This window comes from Psammomys obesus, unplaced genomic scaffold (assembly GCF_907164565.1).
Source record: "Psammomys obesus unplaced genomic scaffold, mPsaObe1.curated_primary_1811, whole genome shotgun sequence".
NCBI classification, from domain to species: Eukaryota; Metazoa; Chordata; class Mammalia; order Rodentia; family Muridae; genus Psammomys; species Psammomys obesus.
In genome coordinates, this window is record NW_026596034.1 from 32,205,123 (window position 1) to 32,225,111 (window position 19,989).

General features: G+C 38.6%; 1 protein-coding gene across 1 annotated transcript in view; it reads right to left on the bottom strand.

The window, feature by feature from the left end:
* Nucleotides 1-19,989, bottom strand: part of Cdyl2 (chromodomain Y like 2) — a 178,198-nt gene that overhangs the window by 140,510 nt on the left and 17,699 nt on the right. The gene's annotated exons all lie outside the window — the stretch shown is intronic.

Here is a 19,989-nt window from a genome sequence, read left to right on the forward strand (position 1 = left end):
TTTTCCTATTTAGATGACACCCTGGGGAATAGACTTAATTCTGACAAATTCTTCAATTAAAACACACAAACAAAAATGGCTGGGAGATGGCTCCATTGACAAAATGCTTACTTCCTAAACACAAGGATCTGGATCTGATTATAATCCAGGACCCATCTTTAAAGGGCATGGTGACACACACTTCTAATCCCAACTCTGGAGAAGCAGAGACAGGTAGAACCCTAGGGCTCACTTGCCTAGTTCCAGGACAGTGAGAGACCTTGCCTCAGGAAAGGTCAATGGTACCAAAGGAAGAGCTAAGGTTGTCTTCTGTTCTCCACATACATGTAAACGCATGCCACACATGTGAAATGTACACACACACACACACAACAAGAAATTAAAAAAAGGACCAGGGCCAAAATGTCCAGGTCCATCCTGAGAAGGTTCCTGGCCCAGGTGACAGGACTGGGAGGCCAGGGCGCAGGAAGCTGCATAGCTCTATCTGGCACATCATTTTTATAGATTCCTATAAAGTGGCCCTCAAGCCTTTCACAGGACTTAGGCTAAGCACCCCATCCCAGAATAGAAGTTTCCCACGAGGTAGACCAGGTGTCACCTGAATAAGTTCATCCACACCCCAGTCTGCAGCCAGCATTCCCTCAGCCTTACCTAATCTGTAACTTTCACCAAGTATTTAACCAATTTCTGGATGGCAAACCACTTGGAAGCTATCAAGTAAAGGGAAAAATGACAAATGGCAAAAGCAGCAGGGATAACTCCATAAACACCATGAAACGGTGGTGTACAAAGAAGAGGCCCAATGTCTTCAACAAATCTGGCAGCATCCAAAATCACTACCGAGAGGGGAAACACTTCAATCCCAGTTACAAAGTCACTGCTACCATGTGGGAACAGTATGGGGGTTCTTTGGAAAGCGGAATGGAGAGTAACTGTACAACTCGACCATTTCTGGGTATACAGCAAGGACTACAGAAAATATCCATCCACACAGAAATTTGCACGCATCTGTCAGTGGTGGCACTATTCACAGAAGCCAAAAGGTGAGAACACTCACAATGGCTGTTAGTTGATGATCAGCAAAATGTAGTCTGTCCATAGGTTCAATACCCATCAACAAGAGAATGGATGTGCTGATGTATGCTACAGCAAAGCCTTGCTCTGAAAACATTTTTCAGAAGCAGCTAGTGGGACTGGAGGGATGGCTCAGGGAGTAAGAGCTCAGAGTGCTTTCACAGAGGACCTGGGTTCAATTCCCAGCACACAAATCCAGCAGATCATAAACACATGTAACTCCAGTTCTGAGGGATCTAACCTGACCCTCTGGATTCAGCAGGCACCTGTACTCACATGCATGGATACACACATGCACGCACACACATGGGCAGACACACACACATAATTTAAAAATGATTAAAAAATAAATCTTAAAGTAAAGCAGGAGCTAATCACAGATGATGATTTACTACATGAGGAATGCATTCAGAAGGAGTATCCAGAATAGGCAAATCCACAGGACTGAAAGCAAGATTGTACTTGTTAGGGGTTAGGGGGAGGGCATGGTAGATGAACAACAGCTAATGAATACACAGGTTTGGGGGAAAGAAGAAGAGGATGAAAAATGTTCTGTTGACTCAGGTGGTGATTGCTAATATGCTTTTATAAAGCTATCCAGAGTTGAAGACCAGCCTGATCTATAGAGTGAGTTCCAGGCCAGCTAGAGCTACACAGTGAGAGTCTGCCTCAAAAGACTGAAAGTAAGGTTTGCACAGCTGCTTTACAAGAAAGGTGAGCTAGGAAGTTCTCTGGGAGAGAGACAGACAGACAGAGAGAATAACCTCTCCAACTCCCTCAGAAAACACATCAAAAAATCCAATATGGTAGACAAGAACTTACACCCAAGTACACATAGATAAATCTTTTTTTCTGTTTCCCCAGTTATCAAACCACACCACACAGCAGCCTGCTACATTTTGCTCGTCTCTCTCAAGAAATCCTCTGAGCATACATTACTTTGAAGACACTAACTATATTAAGCTGCATGACTCGAGGAAGGAAAGCTTAATTTTATTTATGACTTTTAACAGGTGTTTAATGCAGTGCTGAGAATACCTGTAGCCATTTATTCCAGGATGGGGCTCTTGCTGCATACCAACTCCTCCACTCAGCTTCATTAACAGAAAAACAGAACTGGCTAAATGGAAGGGCCACCAGGTGGTCATAAAACAGGAACGCTTAATGGAAAATAATTTGGTGCATAATTAGTTTTCCTTTTGTGCCCAAGGCATCCACAAACCCTTTAAAGCAATGGTCATGACAGACAAGGCATGGGAGGTGAAAACAGTCACTGTCCCTCCATAGCACTGCCAGCCTGGGTCTATGCAGTCACAGGATGCCAGAGAATATACCTGCCAGACATGCTGGCTGGTTCCAAAGGACTCACGCAATCAGTATTCGCAGAGTGCCTACCATGAGACAGGCTCTAAACAACCTCAGCCTTTTTCTAAAATTGAGGAAACATCTGCTTTTGGATTGGATCTGAGGCCTGCTCCACAGGAGAGAATTGATGCCTCGTACTGTAAGCCTGGCCAAAAGTCCAGAGCTTTGGAAGTCATGGGCCCTAGGGCAAACTACCATTATTGTCTTGCTAAGCAGACATGTCATCAATCTGCTTTTTAATTATTTATGTTTATGCCACAGATTATGGCTGCCTTCAACCTCAGACAAACTTCTCTTCGCCATGATCAGCCATTAGTACAACTTCATAACTGGTCAAAGTGTAGAGAATAAGTGACCATTGAGTGCCCATCTTTAAATGGGATCTCTGTAGGAATGCCCCATGGCCTAAGGCTCAGGGGACATGCAGAAGAGAAGGTGGGAAGAATGTAAGAGCCACAGTATGAGAAAAGTGCTGGAGAATGCATGACTAGTGTAGTCAGGAACTCACCACGGCAACTATGGTGCCCTCGAACAAGAGCAAGCCAACAAAATCAGGAAACACTCCCAACAGGCAGCACCAACGGGACTCAGTGAGTTATGATAAAAGAAAGGGGGAACACGAAATGAGGGAGAGAGACATCGGGGAGGCCTGGTGACGTAGGAAAGGAAATTGGGGTAGTTATCAAGATTCATGTTTACAACAAAGACAAAGGGTAAAGTTTCTATTTGATGTCTAACCCTTCTCAGTGTGTTTATGGAAGATAATTTTAATATCTTTTTAAATAAAAGACTATTTGAAGACCTATCACAAAATAAAAAGTCAAGTGTTAACAAAAAACTAGAGCAAAATGCTAAGAACTCAGAGATACACAGACATGTGAGGAGAGAAGACAGTGTTATTAAATTCAAAAGAAATATCAGAAGGTACAGACCTTGGGAGCACCTGCTAGGGAAATGCTAGACATGGGTTTTACATGTTCAAGGAGCTGTAAGACAACATGGAAATTTTTAACAAAGAAATGGACAATGAAAACTGCAGAAAGGAAGAATTTTAAGACTGACAAAGATATTTGAAGAATTTGGAAACAGTAAGATGGGTGAAATAGAAAGAAAATGATTAATAAAGTATATAGAGCTGGCTCTCAAAATGCATGTGAAAATAAATACTGAAAAAGAAGGAGGAGAAAAGTGGAGTACCTAAGGAATCCCTAAGCTGATGAAACAGCCCCCACAATCATTTAGTCCAGCAAACACCAGCAGATGCCATGGCAGTCAAGACACTGAAATAGTATCTTCAGTTCACTGTAGGAAATACTTGCAATGTGATAACTCTCTACGGGGGGGGGGGGTGTGTGGCACCCTTTAAGAATAAATGTGGGAACCAGGTATCCGGCATAGTTGCACACGCCTTTAATTCCATAGCTCAGGAGGCAGAGGCAAGCACCTCTGAGTTCCAGACTAGCTGAGTCTACATCGTGAGTTCCACACCAGCTACATAAATAGTGAGACTATCTCAAAAAATAAAGTTAGCAAGGAGGACCCAAGGAAGGATACTTGAACCCACCCAGAAGGAGAAAGAGAATGAATATTGAAAGTGGATTTGGGGAGAGGATTGAGGGTGGAGATCAGAGGTCCAGAGAGTGGAGCTAGGAAAGAAGGCTGAAAGAGAGAAAAGAAATTGATGGGAGGACATCTCTGAGACAAGCTGAAAACCTTCAACAGAGTAGGCTCCTGGGAAGATATGGGGATGACTCCAGCTGAGACTCCTAGCTGTGAGGGATGTGGAGACTGAAGTGGACATCTTTTAGCCAGATGGACTTTCAGTGGAAGGAGGGGGACACCAACCCATCCACAAAACATTCAACCCAAAATTTACCCTGCATACAGGATGTGCAAGGATAAAGATGGAGCAGAGAATGGGGGAGAATAGGAGAAAGACAACCCCTGACACTATTAATGATGTCCATTAATAGTGAGTATTATTGATAGCATGATTATGCAAGTCAGGACCCTAGCATCACTGTCCTCTCAGAGGCTCCACCCAGCAGCAGAATAAAACAGATGTTGAGATCCAGAGGTGGACATTGGGCAGAGCTAGGAGAACCCAGTGGAGGAGTGTGAGGAAGGATAAAAGGGCCTGGAGGGGACAAGAACCCCTAAAGAAAAGGAACAGTGTCAACTAGCCTGGGCCCATAGGGGCTTACAGAAACTGGGGCACCAACCAAAGAGCATACATGGACTGGACTTAGGCCCACGACACAGATGTGTCTGATGGGCAGCTTGGTCTTCATGTGGGTCCCCTAACAACAAGGGGAGCATGGGTCATATCTGACATGGACTAGGTTGCCTGCTTTTGGATCACTTTCCCCGAGCTGGGCTGCTTTGTCTAGCCTCAATAGAAGAGGATTACTAAGTCCTAATGCAATTCAATGGGCTAGGGTGGGCTTATAAGGGATGAGTTCCCCTTTTCTGAGAAGAAGAGGCAGGGGGAGGGATGGGTGTGAGAGGGTGGGATCAGGAGAAGAGGGAGGGAGCTGTGATTAGGATGTAAAATGAATAAATGAATAAATTTATAATAAAAAATTAGCAATAATAAAAAATTTAAATGTGAAAAAATTAAGTTAACATTTTTTATAAAAGAATAAATTGGGGGTGGATAGATGATTCAGTGGATAAGGTGTTAGCTTCCGAAACTTACAATCTGAGTTTGATGCCTGGAACTCACATGTTAAAGAACCCAACTCCTGGAAGTGGCTCTCTGATCTCCATATATGTGCCATTACACACATATACACAAATAAAATAAGTAAATAAACCATAATAATGAATGTGAAGTAAAGATATTTAAGATAACAAAAAAATAAGGGGAATTCACTAAGGAAAATAAAAACATATTTAGAAAATAACTTCAGGTGCAAGAATGGAGTATTACTCAGCAATGAAAAATAAGGAAATCATGAAATTTGCAGGTAAATGGTGGGACCTGGAAAGGATCATCCTGAGTGAGTTGTCCCAGAAGCAAAAAGACATGCATGGTATATACTCACTCATATAAACATACAATATAAATTAACCCACTAAAATCTGTACATCTAAACAAACTAAGCAAAAGAGAGGACCCTAACTAAAATGTGCAATCCCCATCCTGAAAGGCAAAGAGGATGGACATCAGAAGAAAAAGAAAATAGGAAACAACCTCGGAACCTGCCACAGAGGGCCTCTGAAAGCTTCTGCAGTATAGACTGTCAAAGCAGATGCTGAGCCTGATGGCCAACTGATGGGCAGAGTGAATGGAATTTTATGTCAGAAGTGGGAAATAGTAAGAGCTGGAGGGGACAGGAACTCCACAAGCAGAGCAACAGAACAAGATAATTTGAACACAGGGAACTTCCCAGAAAATCATACTCCAACCAAGGACTATTCGTGGAGATGACCTGGAACCCCTGCACAGGTGTAGCCCATGGCAGTTCAGTGTCCAAGTGGGTTACATAGTAATGGGAAGAGGGACTGCCTCTGACATAATCTGATTGGCCTGCTCGTTGATCACTTCCCCCTGAGTGGGGAGCAGCCTTACCAGGCCACAGTAGAGGACAATGCAGCCACTTTTGATGAGAACTGATAGACTAAGATCAGAAAGAAGAGGAGACCCTCCCCTACCAGTGGACTTGGGGAGTGGCATGCATGCAGAAAGGGGAGGGAGGGTGGGATCGGGAGGGGAGGAGGGAGGGGCTTATGAGGGGATACAAAATGAATAAAGTGTAATTAATAAAAAATAAAAATAAAAAATAAAGGGTTGATACAAAAAAAAGAATGGAGAAATAACAAAAGTTACATACACACACACACCACACACACACACACACACACACACACACACACGAGAAATAGAAGGAAATCAAAGAAATATCAAGGTCCTGCAGGGCAGAAGAGTTCTGAGGTCTCTCCATTGACTGGAAAAGGGTAAAACATCAGCAAGAATGAGTCTAGCTTTCTGCTGTAAATGCTAAAAACGAAGAAAGAAATGCAGAGAATGAGATGGTTCAAAGTAGAGAGAAAATGGCATGTAAGTCAAAAGAGAGAGAGAAGAGGGAATAAGATTCTTTTTATGTAATATGCCCAGCCACCTAAGACAAAATCACTAGGGTTGATAGGCAAAAACATACACACTAGGAGAAATAGGAAAGATTGCATAAAACAAAGCTTTGATGGAGCACGGACTTGAGACAGAATGCTTGCATATTATTCATGTTATGAAACTATACTAATAAAATGTGGATTTTTTTTAATGATGAAGAAATAAAAATGGTAAAAAGAAAAGAAAAATATACAGAACAATGCTTGCTTTAAATCCAGATATACACACAATTATATTTAACATAAATGGTCTAATATTTCAATCAAAATATAAAGGCGCTCAGGAAGGTAACCAAGGACCGTGCATGGAGATAACCTAGAACCCCTGCACAGATGTAGCCCATGGTAGCTCAGTCTCCAAGTGGGTTCCCTAGTAAGGGGAATAGGGACTGTCTCTGACATGAACTCAGTGGCTGACTCTTTGATCACCTCCCCCTAAGGGGGGGAGAGCCTTACCAGGGCACAAAGGAAGACAATGCAGCCAGTCCTGATGAGACCTAATAGGCTAGGGTCAGATGGAAGGGGAGGAGGACCTTCCCTATCAGTGGACTACGGGAGGGGCATAGGAGGAAAAGAGGGAGGAAGGGTGAAATTGGGAAGAGATGAGGAAGGGGGCTACAGCTGGGATACAAAATAAATTGTAATTAATAAAAATTAATTTTAATAAAAAATTAATTAATTTTTAAAAAGAAAAATCTAATTAGACTCCATTTATAAAAACACAGCTAAAATATCTAGATACAGAAAATGAGAGGGAGGCACATGTCACACAAGTATTAAAACAATATGATATGGCTCTACTAAACAGAAAAGATACACATAATCTTGTGAAATATGGTCGCACACATCTTTAATTTCAGTACTCAGGAAGCTGAAGCGAGAATTTTTTTATATGTGTGATGACCATCCTAGTCTATATACCCAGCCCCAGGTCAGAACTGCATATAAAAACCCTGTTTCAAAAGGCCAAAATTGTTATTGAAATTAACAAGAATCCCTTTTCATAATGGCAAAAAAAGACCGGTTTCCTAGGAGTATAGACAAGCTGAAAATTTGTATGTGCCTAATATCACACTCAAATTCAATAATGGTAAACAATGATAAAACTATAGCAAAACATACAATATAAAAGCTGGCAAAATTATAAGGAAAAATAAGTATACCCTAACAGAACAGAAACTTTAATGCCCTCCTTTCAACAGCCAATAGTGAAACATCCTAATTCTCAGCAAGGCTAAAAACATGAATGCATGATTGATATAAAATTCAGAACTGTTACCTAAAGGCCACACAAATGACATTGTGTCCAGCAAATGCATGCCCAAAGCATAAATAAAAACTGAAAGTCAGAGCTAGGACAGAAAACTCTTAAAACACCCGCAGCCAAAGTACTAAAAGGGAAAACTGCATTACTGAATTCAGAAAGCCAGAAGAAACAAAAAATTGTCCAAATAATCAAACCCAAGGAAAGAAAAACAGAAATCATGATTAACTGAAAATATAAACTAAAATATTACAAAAAAAGCTTCAAATGTATCAGCATTTATAATGCATCGACATGGAAACTTACCAGGTATATTACAGTCTTACACTAACCAATCACCATCCAAGCAATTACCTGATATAGTTAATAAGCTTTACTAAATAGCTCAGTTATCAATGTATATAATTTACAAAAACAACTAGAGTTTTGTGCTCTCAATGGGGGTGTGTATGTTTTTCAAGTACCAATAAAATATTAATCTTATTATTAAGCCAAAAGAACTTTAGTCCTACTGAATAAATTAAATGTCTTGCTCATAAATCTAGTCATGTCAAAACCTGAAAATACAAACAACAACAAAAAAAAAAGGAAGCAAAAATAATGTTAATCTGATTATATGAAAGTTTAAAAACAACCCCCCAAATTCAGTAACAGGACAAAGAGCAACAGAAAACCCATTCTACTTTTTTTTTTTTTTAATGACAATTAAAAGACTAGATAAGGGCCGGAGAGAAGACTAAGCAGCCGCCAGCACCAGCAGCTCTCACAGGGTTTGGCTCCCAGCACCCACAGTTCCGGTGGATATGATGCCCCCTTCTGGCATCCAAATGTACTACATGCATGTGGCATATACACATTCAGCAGGTAAACACTCATACACATAGTGTTTTAAGATTATGTCATAAAATTCTATAGTTAGAGCCATACTCTGAAGAGATCCTGTGGCTCTAAGTGTTTTTCCTTTCTGTTTTTAAAAATCAAATGTGAAAATAAATAAGTAAGTTAAACATTCAACCCAGACTGTCTGCTAGATAATTAGGCACAAATCAAGATGAAAGAAAACAAATTCTCTGGCAATTATTTAGTAAATTTGCAACAATCTGGTAAGTTGAATACATACTAAGACCCAGGAATTGAAAAGATTGTCATGAATATGCCAGAATAGAGCTACAAATACATTTACAACATTGCTGTTTATCACAGCAAGGCATGAAAATAAAACAAAAAGCCAAAATAATTCCAAATACCCATTGACAGTGGAATATACAGATTCCATACATTTCTATATTTTATTTCTGTATTATTACATATTATCATATTGGTTTTGTTTCTGTTGCTGTGATAAAAAAAAAAAAATACCCTGACAAGAGTGACCTGAGGGAGAAAGGGCTAAGTCAGCTCAGAGTTCCATGTACTGAGAAAATCAAGGCAACAGGTAGTTAAGGCAGCCAGTCATCCACAATCAAGAACAATCAAGAACAAAAAGTAATGAATTAATGGATATGAACTAAGGCCGGTGCTCTCCTCACCCTCTCTACTCCTATACAGTTCCAGAGCTTTTACGTAGGGAATGGTGCCACTCACTGTGGGCAGGCCTTCCCACCTCATTTGCCATAATCAAGATCTCTCCCCACAGACCTCCACATGTGGCCAACTAGATCTGGACAACCCCTCACTGAGACCCTTCTCCATTGATTCTAGATTGTGACATGTTGACAAAACTAACCACCATGATTCTTTATGTTACATATTTTATACCTTAATAGTTTTTCATAAGTGTCTCACAAGAAATCTACTGCTTTAAAAATTCCCTACATCAGTAGGAGTAGAATCTCGAGAACATAATGCTGAGTGGAAAACAAAATGCAAAATTCATATGGTTCTGATTGCAATTCTGTGGAGTTCGGAACCTGGAAAGAATCAAACTTTTATTTTAAGGGCTCCATGAGCATTTTCGGGTAAAACTACCAAAGAAGCCAAGGAGACAATTAACATGAAATTTGGAGAATAATTATCTCCTGGAACAAAGAAGGAACACATGTTGCCATAGGTCACACAGAGGGCTAAAAGGGGTTCTTATGTGTTTAGTATGGTCATCTTTATTATTAAATTGAATGCATGTCACTTTTCTATTATATTCCACAATTAAAAGTACAAACAAACAAATTGATGAAGGAAAGTCAGCAACTTCACAGTGAGTAAAATAAGAAAATAAAGCAAAAGAAATTATTTTTAAAAATTAATGTAAGAAGCTGGGCCATGGTGGTGCACACCTTTAATCCTAGCACTCCGGAAGCAGAAGCAGTGGAGCTTTGTGAGTTTGAGGCCATCCTGGTCTACAAAGCAACTCCAGGACAGCCAAGGATACAAAGAAAAACCCTGTCTCAAAAAACCAAAAGATAAAAAAAAAATTTAATTAATGTGAGAGACAAGTATAATGATACAAATCATACAGAATAAAGGAAGCCTACCTTCTTAAAGGGTAGGAAGAACATACAAATGTAAGAAAGAGATACTTCAAATTTGTTGGAAGAGCCTCTTTGTGTCTCTTCTGATATTCGTTAAAATGAAAACACTATGCATGGTGTTCTCACTGACATAAAACACCAAAATTATCTCAAAAAAATGTCCCAGATGACAAAATGTAACACACTTCTTTCTTTCTTTCACAGGCTCTTGAGAAAGTCTAACTGACGTGTCATATCAACCACCCCCGAAAACAGAGAGAAAACGAAAGGTTAACCAATTAATTTCAAGAAACCAGCATGTCTCTGACATTAACCTTGACTAAATTAGCATGCACATAAAGAAGAAAAAATTCAGAGGCCAATCACAATTTTAAAATGTCAGTACCCAAATTCTACCACAGCAACTGGCCAGACTTCATATAATAATGAAATGAAAATGCTTTGTCATCAAATATGATTATTTCTAAATATGAGAAGTCATCCCTAAGAAGTCTGTTGTTAGTACTAGAGAAATAGCTTAGTGGTTAAGAACATGCACTTCTCTTGCAGAGGACCTAAGTTCAATTCCCAGCACCAACATTGGGTGGCTCACAACCACCTGTAACTCTAGCTCCAAGGGATCAAACTACCTGCTCTGGCCTCCATAGGCACTTGCACTCACAGAGACACATCCAAGTAACATAGATTGGAGTTACAAGCAGGCTGTCACGCCCATACAGTTTATGTAGGTTTCTGGAAATCTAAACTCAGTTCCTCAGGCTTGCATAGCAAGAGCATTAATCACTTAGCCATCTCCCCAAACCCTTGTTTTAAAAATAATTACAGTGAGTATATATTTGCTTTCTAATATAAATCTCTAAAATGCATTCCCTTTCAGGTCATGAAGCTGAGAGAAGAAACTGGTTAAAACAGTTGAGAACACATGAGGAGACATGAGCTCCAATGAAGATAGCTGATTTCAAAACTCTAGGCTCCTACCTAGTACCACCAAAGAACATGAAGACAGCCTTACAAGGAACGTGGCAGAAGAGTAATGACCTTTTCTTAACCTTGAAATAACAAGAACTGCATGCAGGGGTTGTGCGTGTCTCTTACATTTCTACTAACCAAGAGCTTTCCGTGGATTCTGGATAAAAGTCCTAAAATAATAGGTTTTATTTTTGTTTTTAATCTTTAATATATACTTACTACTTTGGTCTTATGTTACACAAGGACATTTTCATACACTCTATGCTGTGTGCCAGACATGGTCCCTATCCCCCTTAGTATCCCTTGCACCCTCGTATTTTACTTCTAAGTTCACAATTTATATTTATAAATGATTTCAAGTATCTTCATAAGATCTAGAAACAAAAAATAAGAGAAAATTTATGATATTTGTCTTTCTGAAACTGGATTAATTTGCTTAATTGAATTTTCCAGTAGCATCCATGTTTCTGCAAGTAATTTCACTCTTTTTATTTATGGCTGGAAAAAACTTCCATGTGTATATAAGCTACACATTCCATATCGACTCCTCTGCTGTTGAATACAGATACTTAAGTTGGGTCCATGTCACAGCCTCTGTGAAGAGTGATATATTAACTTGGAGGACTCATAACCAAACTTTGGACAGAGTGCTGGGAATGATATGAAAGAAGGGGGAGTTAGTAAGACCTGGAGAGGACAGGAGCTCCACAAGGAGAGCAACAGAACCAAAATATCTGGGCATAGGGGTCTTTTCCGAGACTGATACTCCAACCAAGGATATAACCTAGAACCCCTGCTCAGATGTAGCCCATGGCAGCTCAGTATCCAAGTTGGTTTCCTAATAAAGGGAACAGGGACTGTCTCTGACATGAACTTAGTGGCTGGCTCTTTGACCACCACCACCCTCCCCCCTGAGAGGGGAGCAGTCTTGCCAGGCCGCAGAAGAGGACATTGCATCCAGTCCTGATGAGACCTGATAAGCTAAGGTCAGATGGAAAAGGAGGAGGACCTCCCTTATCAGTGGACTTGGAGAGGGGCATGGGAGGAGATAAGGGAAGGAGAGTGGAATAGGGACGGACTGAGGGAGGGGGCTACAGCTAGGGTACAAAGCAAATAAACTCTAATTAGTATAAAAAATAAAAATTTAATAAAAAAACAAGAGTGGTACAGCTGGGTCATATTAAAAATCTGTTTAATTTTGTTGTTGATGATTTTGGTGTTTGTGTGTTTGTGGAAGGGATTGGTTTTTTGGTTTTTTTTATTTTTAAAATTTTTCCACATGTATGCCATTGTGGCTGAAAGAAAAGAACCTGAAGAGGACACCAGAAAGGCTTCCCGTGCTTAGGTAATGGAAGAATTAACACTGTAGAAATGTCTATACTATGAAAAGCAATATACAGCTTCAGTGCAGTTTCCACTAGAATTCCAATTCTTTGTTGAAAACGAAAATAAAAGGTCTGTATACTTGTATGGAAACACAAAGGATTCTGGACAGCCAAAACAATCCTGAGCAGAAAAAAAACCATGCTAGAAGAATCACTATACCCGATTTCAAGTTATCCTACCCTGCAGTATAACCAACTGACTCTTTGTTTTACAAAAATATACACTGAATAAAAGACAGCCCCTTCAACAAATGATGCTGGGAAAACTAAACATCCATGTGGGAAGAACAAAACTAGAGGCTTGTACAAAAATCTCACCCTGTACAAAAAAACAATCCCGTTGGTGTTTCTGAGTGAGGATTGTTCGTGTTACTCAGGGTCCTCCTCTTAGTGTGTTTATCCTATACTATATGTCTAATATCAACTTATAAGTGAGTATATACCATGTGTGTCTTTCTGCTTCTGGAACACCTCACTCAGGATGATCTCCTTCAGATCCCACTTGAAGTTTGGTGGGTTTATATCTGGATCTTCTATTCTGACCTGCTGCTCTAGGTGCCTGTTGTTTTTTTTGTTTGTTTGTTTGTTTGTTTGTTTGTTCGTTTGTGCCAGTATCACGCAGATTTTCTTGCTATGGCTCTGTAGGATAACTTGAAATCGGATATAGTGATTCTGTACCTCTCCTAGGCATGTATCCAAAATATGCCTAAGTACACAACAAGGACATTTGCTTAACCATGTTTGTAGCAGCTTTATTAGTAATAGCAAGAACCTGGAAACAACCCAGATGTCCTTCAACTGAGGAATGGATACAGAAATTGTGGTACATTTACACAATGGGATACTACTCAGCAATTAAAAACAGGGAGATCATGAAATTTGCAGGCAAATGGTGGGATCTGAAGGAGATCATCCTGAATGAGTTAACCCAGAAGCAGAAAGACACACATGGTATATACTCACTAATAGATGGATATTGGACATATAATAAAGGATAAACATACTAAAATCTGTACACCTAGAGAAGCTAAGCAAGAAGGAGGACCCTGGGTAATATGAACAATCCTCACTCAGAAAGGCAAGCAGGATTGTTTTTGGTACAGGGTGAGATTTTTATACAGGAATCTAGTTTTGTTCTTCCCCACATGGATGTTTAGTTTTCCCAGCATCACTTGTTGAAGAAGCTGTCTTTTCTTCAGTATGATGGAGAAAACAGGAAACAGGACAGAAGGCTACCACAGAGGGCCTCTAAAAGGCTCTACTCAGCAGTGTAACAAAGCAGAGTCTGAGGCTCATAACCAAACTTTGGGCAGAGTGCAGGGAATTTTGTGAAAGAAGGGGAAGACAGAAAGACCTGGAGGGGACAGAAGTTCCACAAGGAGAGCAAAAGAACCAAAAAATCTGAGCACAGGGGTCTTTTCTGAGACTGATACTCTAACCATGGACCATGCACGGAGATAACCTAGAACCCTGCACAGATGTAGCCCATGGCAGCTCAGTATCCAAGTGGGTTCCCTAGTCAGGGACTGTCTCTGACATGAACTGAGTAGCTGGCTCTTTGATCACCTTCCCCTGATGGGGGGAGCAGCCTTACCAGGCCACAGAGGAAGACAATGCAGTCAGTCTTGATGAGACCTGGTAAGCTGGAGTCAGATGGAAGAGGAGGAGGACCTCCCCTATCAGTGGACTTGGAGAGATGCATTAGAGGAGATAAGGGAGGGAAGGTGGGATTGGGAGGAAATGAAGGAAGGGGCTACAGCTGGAATACAAAGTGAATAAACTGTAATTAATATAAAAAAGAAAAAGTAAAATAAAAAAAACATTATTCAGAAAAGGAAGGGTGTATCCATTCAAGGACCAAAAAGGAGGCCTTTGTGATGGAAATAGGAAACAAGGGCTGCCTTTTAGGGTCAGGAATATGGACTTCACACTGAATTCAATGTGAAACAAATAGAGGGATTAAAGCAAAAAAGAAAAAAAAAAAAAAGCAGTTCCAATGAGATTTTTAAGAAATCGTCATATAAGACCTGAAACTCTGAAACTGTCAGAGGGAAATGTGCGAGAAAGACTTAGGAATACAGGCACGGACAAGGACTCTAAGCACAACTGAACAGAACTCTAGTTGTTCAAAAAAAAAATGCTAACAACTAACAAATGAAAATCTTCTGCCCAGCAAAAAATAAAAATTAACTGAATGAAAAGGCAGCTTGCAGAATAAAGAAAAATCTTTTCAGAGTATCCACCTGACAGAGGACTAATATGTAAAAATATAGATTATACAAGGAACACAAAAATAAGCAAGAAATCAAACAAACCAATTAAAAATAGGCTAACGGAATGAACAGACACTTCTCAAAAGATTAACTACAAACAACCAATAAACAAATGGAAAATGCTGAGCCTCAACAGTCATCAGAGAGATCAAATTGAAACTACACTGAGATCCCATCTCACATCTCAGAGTGGGGGCTATTAAGGAAGCAATTTCTGCTTATACTGTAGGTAAAGCTCCCTTCTCCCCCCTAGATGCCACTGGTGGGGATGTAAACTAGTCTAAAGAATGAATTTAAGGTCATTTTCAGTTCCTACAAAAAAAAATATAGAATAAAGAATCAGTCACAATATGGAACTTGAAGCAAGTCATTCAGTGATCATATTTCCCCCCAATGTGTCTAAGGAGTTGAGCATAAGAAAAATGATAGGGAAAGGTTTGTCAAACTCTTCTATACTGTTTAGAACAAGACTGTGAAGAATGAATAACACAAATGTAATCTCAGAAAGAATAGCAAATTGAAGACTTCTAAATATTTTCTCCTCTATAAAAGCAATTCAAATACTGGGGCCAGGGGTCGGGGGATGCATCAGAGTCAATTTCTCCAGGTCCCCACAGAGGCTCTCAGCTAGTGATCTTGATATATTTATTTTTTTAAAAAAATGGCAAACCTTCACTAAGGTTTGCCATTGTGCTGTATTTTGACTTCCTTTACATGCGTGACAATCACTTGTCTGATATTCTTCTCTATGCTACCTAGGTCAAAGCTCAGAAATAAGATACCAACATGCACTACTGAGCAAACAGAATGAGTGGCAAGGAACTATTATACAGCACACGTTTAGGTTAGAAAACAAAAAGAAATCAGGGAAGCATTCACCAACATCCAGACACACATAGCCAACGTGACAAAAGGCTGAATGTGCTTGATCCTCCAAGAAGGCATAGTAGTCATAAATACATATGCATCTAACAACAGAGCCCACAAAACACATAGAGAAAACTTTAAATATATCTGTGAGAAGCAGTTCTACAATAGAGAATTGACCACCCCATAATCAATAATGGACGGGAAAGATATGCTAATTAAGGAAGTCCAGTAAAAAAAAAAAACAACTAGAAAACAATAAACATGCCATAAGTCTATATCCTCCCATTCAGTGAAGCAGAGTGTATGCTCTTATCAAATGTATATGAAATGTTCTCCAAAATAAACATACCACATGTTGGGCCACAAACCAAACTTGACTATTTTTTAAACTGAAAAACAGATAGATAGATAAATAGACAGATAAAGATATATATACGGATTTGTGGTGCTCCAAATCTTAGCCAAAGAAACTTCTTTTTTCAGTAAATAGTGGTTAATGACTATTCAAGGTGTGGAGAATAAGTGACTGTGAATGGTCACCCATAGGTAAGTCATCCATGGCAGACAGAAAGTATGCAAATGAGGAGACAGAGATTCGAGCTGTACAGTGCTGACTCCTGGAGATGGCAAGGCTGATGCACACATAAACTTCACAGCAGGTGTAGTTACCTGTACAAGACCCCTGCACATGATTGAGCCAGTCAAAATGACAGCATAGCCTGGGGAGGCACTCATGAGTCACTACCGCTGACGGAAAAATTACGGACAGTTTGTGCCTACTGAGACACAGAGAGAGATAGAGAAAGAGAGAGAGGGGTACTTTTCTTTGGGGATGCAGTTGCTGATAGGTTGCACATACCTCAGTGGATGGCAGCACAACTTTTCATGGTCAGCATTAAGTGGATTCAGTGAGCTATTAATAACAATAATAATTTTTAAAGGGCACAAAGTCAAAAGGGATACATGTTGGTATGTCATTGGAGGAATTTGAGAGCATTAGTTGGGGTGGAAGAGATTTTTTTAAAAAACACTGTAGACATGTCTGATATTTTTCAAGCAGTATATAAAAATATTCATATTTTAAAACTGAAAAATTAAAAGCACATAAAATATGTTTTCTATTAACAACTTATAGTTAATAGAAAACTATAAGGCTCAAAGATATATGGAAATTAAACATCTTTCTCTTAAGTAACCAAGGGGTTATAAAAAAATTCAAAAATAAATGAGACAAATGAAAATAAAAACATAAACTAACGAGAGTACAGTACTGAAGGGGACCCAGTAACAACAAATTGAGAAGGAAGGTTGCAGCTGTAAACATAAACACAGAAATGGCAAAGGCCACAAATTGGTCACCAATTGTAAACTTTAAATAACTAGAAAAAGTAAACCTAAAGCTTGCAGAAGCATGAAAATTACAAGGACTGGAAATATAGGAAAAAGCAGAAAAATTAGAGAAAAAAATGAAGAAACGTTGGTTCTTTTTAAAAAATGCACAAAATTAACAGACTTTTAGCTAAACCACCTGAGGAAAATAAAGAATTCAAATTGCTGAAAGAGGAAATTATTAGAAACTGGATAAGAATATGAGTAATCTTTAAAAAAAAATTCTATAGGCACTGGAGAGATGATTCAGTGTTAAGAGGACATACTGTGCTTGCAGAGGGTTCAAGTTTGGGTATCAGCAGACACATCAAACAGCTCACCAGAGCCCAGCTCTAACCTCTCTGGTATTCTCTTCAGGATTCTGAAGAGGCACCATACTCACACATGCATATATCTATATAAAGAAACATATATACAGCATTACTTTTAAAATTAAATAACTCAAATTCATGAAATATGCCCTTGTTTTATCTCCAAACTAAGAAAAGACCCTCCAAAATATATACAAAAAACACAGAGAACAAAAATATACAAGACCAGAAAAGAAAATATCTACAGTGTATCATGACTAAAACACTAAGTGTACATAATTTAAAAAAAAAAAAAGGCTTCAAGAGAAAAAAAAAAAAAAACTTAAGTCACACATAGAAAACAACACATCAGAATAACATCTGATCTCTCAATGGAAATGGAAATTTTGAAAGCCAGTAAAACCTGGAGCAATCAATTCCAAGTTCTAATACATGATGCTGGCCAGCTTAGACTAATATACCCAGCAAAACTATCTGTAATGATGGAAAGAAAAAGGGGAACTTTCCATGATAAATTTTCCAGCCTAAAAGTTTTTGCACCCAATAAATCAAACCTAAAGAAAATACAATAAGCAAAGTTTTGAACTGAGATAGGAATGAACATAACAGAGAGACTGTAGAAAAACTACAAAGCCATAATTATTAAAACATAAAGTACTACTGAGAACAAACAACACCAAAAATCAAAAAACACAGTGATGCAATTAACACACAAACATTTTAATAATAAATATCAATGACCTTAATTCTCCAATCAAAAGATATAGGCTGACTGAATGTATCAGGAAATAAAATCCATCTTTGTGTTGTCGAAAATAAAAACTTCTTAGCTTTAAAGTTTGTCACATATTTAGAATAAGAGGATGGCCAAAAATACTCCAATAAAATGGGACCAGAAAGCAGACAGAAGTCACTATCCTAATATGTGACAAAATATACTTCAAATTAAAACTAATCAGAAGAGATTAAAAAAAGGGATATTTTTTTCTAATCAAGAAAACAGGGGCTGGAGAGATGGCTCAGAGGTTAAGAACACTTGCTGCTCTTCCAAAAGATCCTGCGTTCAATACCCAGCAACTGCATGGTGGCTTATAACCATCTATAGTAAGATCTGGTATGCAGGCAGAATGTTGTATAAATAATAAATAAATTTAAAAAAAAACAGTTAACCAAGAAGACATTACTACCCTAAACATATATGCACCAAACTCTGATACACCCAATTTCATTAAAAAAAAAAAAAAAACTACTACTGGATTTAAAAACATGGACTAATAGCATTCCATTAATAGTAGGTAATTTCAATACCCTATTTTTCCCAATCAACAGGTCACCTTGACAAAATATAAACAAAAAATCTGAATAAAATGACATCACACACCAAATGAACAGAACAGATCTCTACAGAATATTCCACCCAAACACCATGAATACACATTCTACTCAGCACCACCCAGAAGCTTTTCTAAAATAGCACATATCCTAGAAAAGAGAACAAATTTATAAACTCAAAAAGATTAGAACAACTCCTAGTAACCTATCTGAACACAATGTAATAACACTTTAAGTTGACAGGGGGGAAAATCTCTAGCAGATATGCAATATCATGGAAATTAAATAATTCATTACTGAATAATTCATGACTTAAAGAAGAAATCAAGAAATAAATTTTAAATTTTTCCTGGAACTAAATGAAAACAAAAACACAGCACAACAAAACCTCAGGGACACATTGGAAGCAGCCATAAGAGGGAAATTTATAGCTATAAGTGCCCATATTTTAAAAATCAGAAAAAGCATAAATAAATAGCCTACTGATGCAATGCATAAAGGTGAAAAATCAAGATCAAACCAAATCCAAACTCAGTTGATGGCAAGAAATAATAAAATTAGATGGAACTCAATGAAATAGAAATAAAGAAAACAATAGAAAGAATCAATAAATCTTTAAAGAAGTGATTCTTTAAGAAGTTCTCAAGATTGACAGAGCTTTGTACCAACTAACTGAGGGGGGGGCAGGGAATCCAAAATTTAAAAATCACAAAGGAACATAGAAATACTAGAACTGAAACCAAAAATATTCAGAATATTATGAGGTAATATTTAAAAAAAAAACTGCACTGTTAAGTTGGAAACCCTAACAGAAAAAAAAATGAATATCTAGGTTCAGCCAAACTACCAAAAATTGAACCAAGAAATAAAAAACTTGAACCCATAACAAACAAGGAGACTGAAATAGTTATAAAAAGCCTTCCAGCATAAAAAGAAAAGTCCAGGGCCAGATGGATTCACATATTTCTCCCAGACTTTCAAAGAAGACCTACACTCAACTCCACTTAAATTACCCCAAAAATAGGAGCAAGTGGAGCACTCCCAAACTCTGTTACAAATCCAGTATAACTCTGTTACCAAAACTAGGTAAAGACACAACAAGGAAGGGAGGAAGGAAGGAAGGAAGGAAGGAAGGAAGGAAGGAAGGAAGGAAGG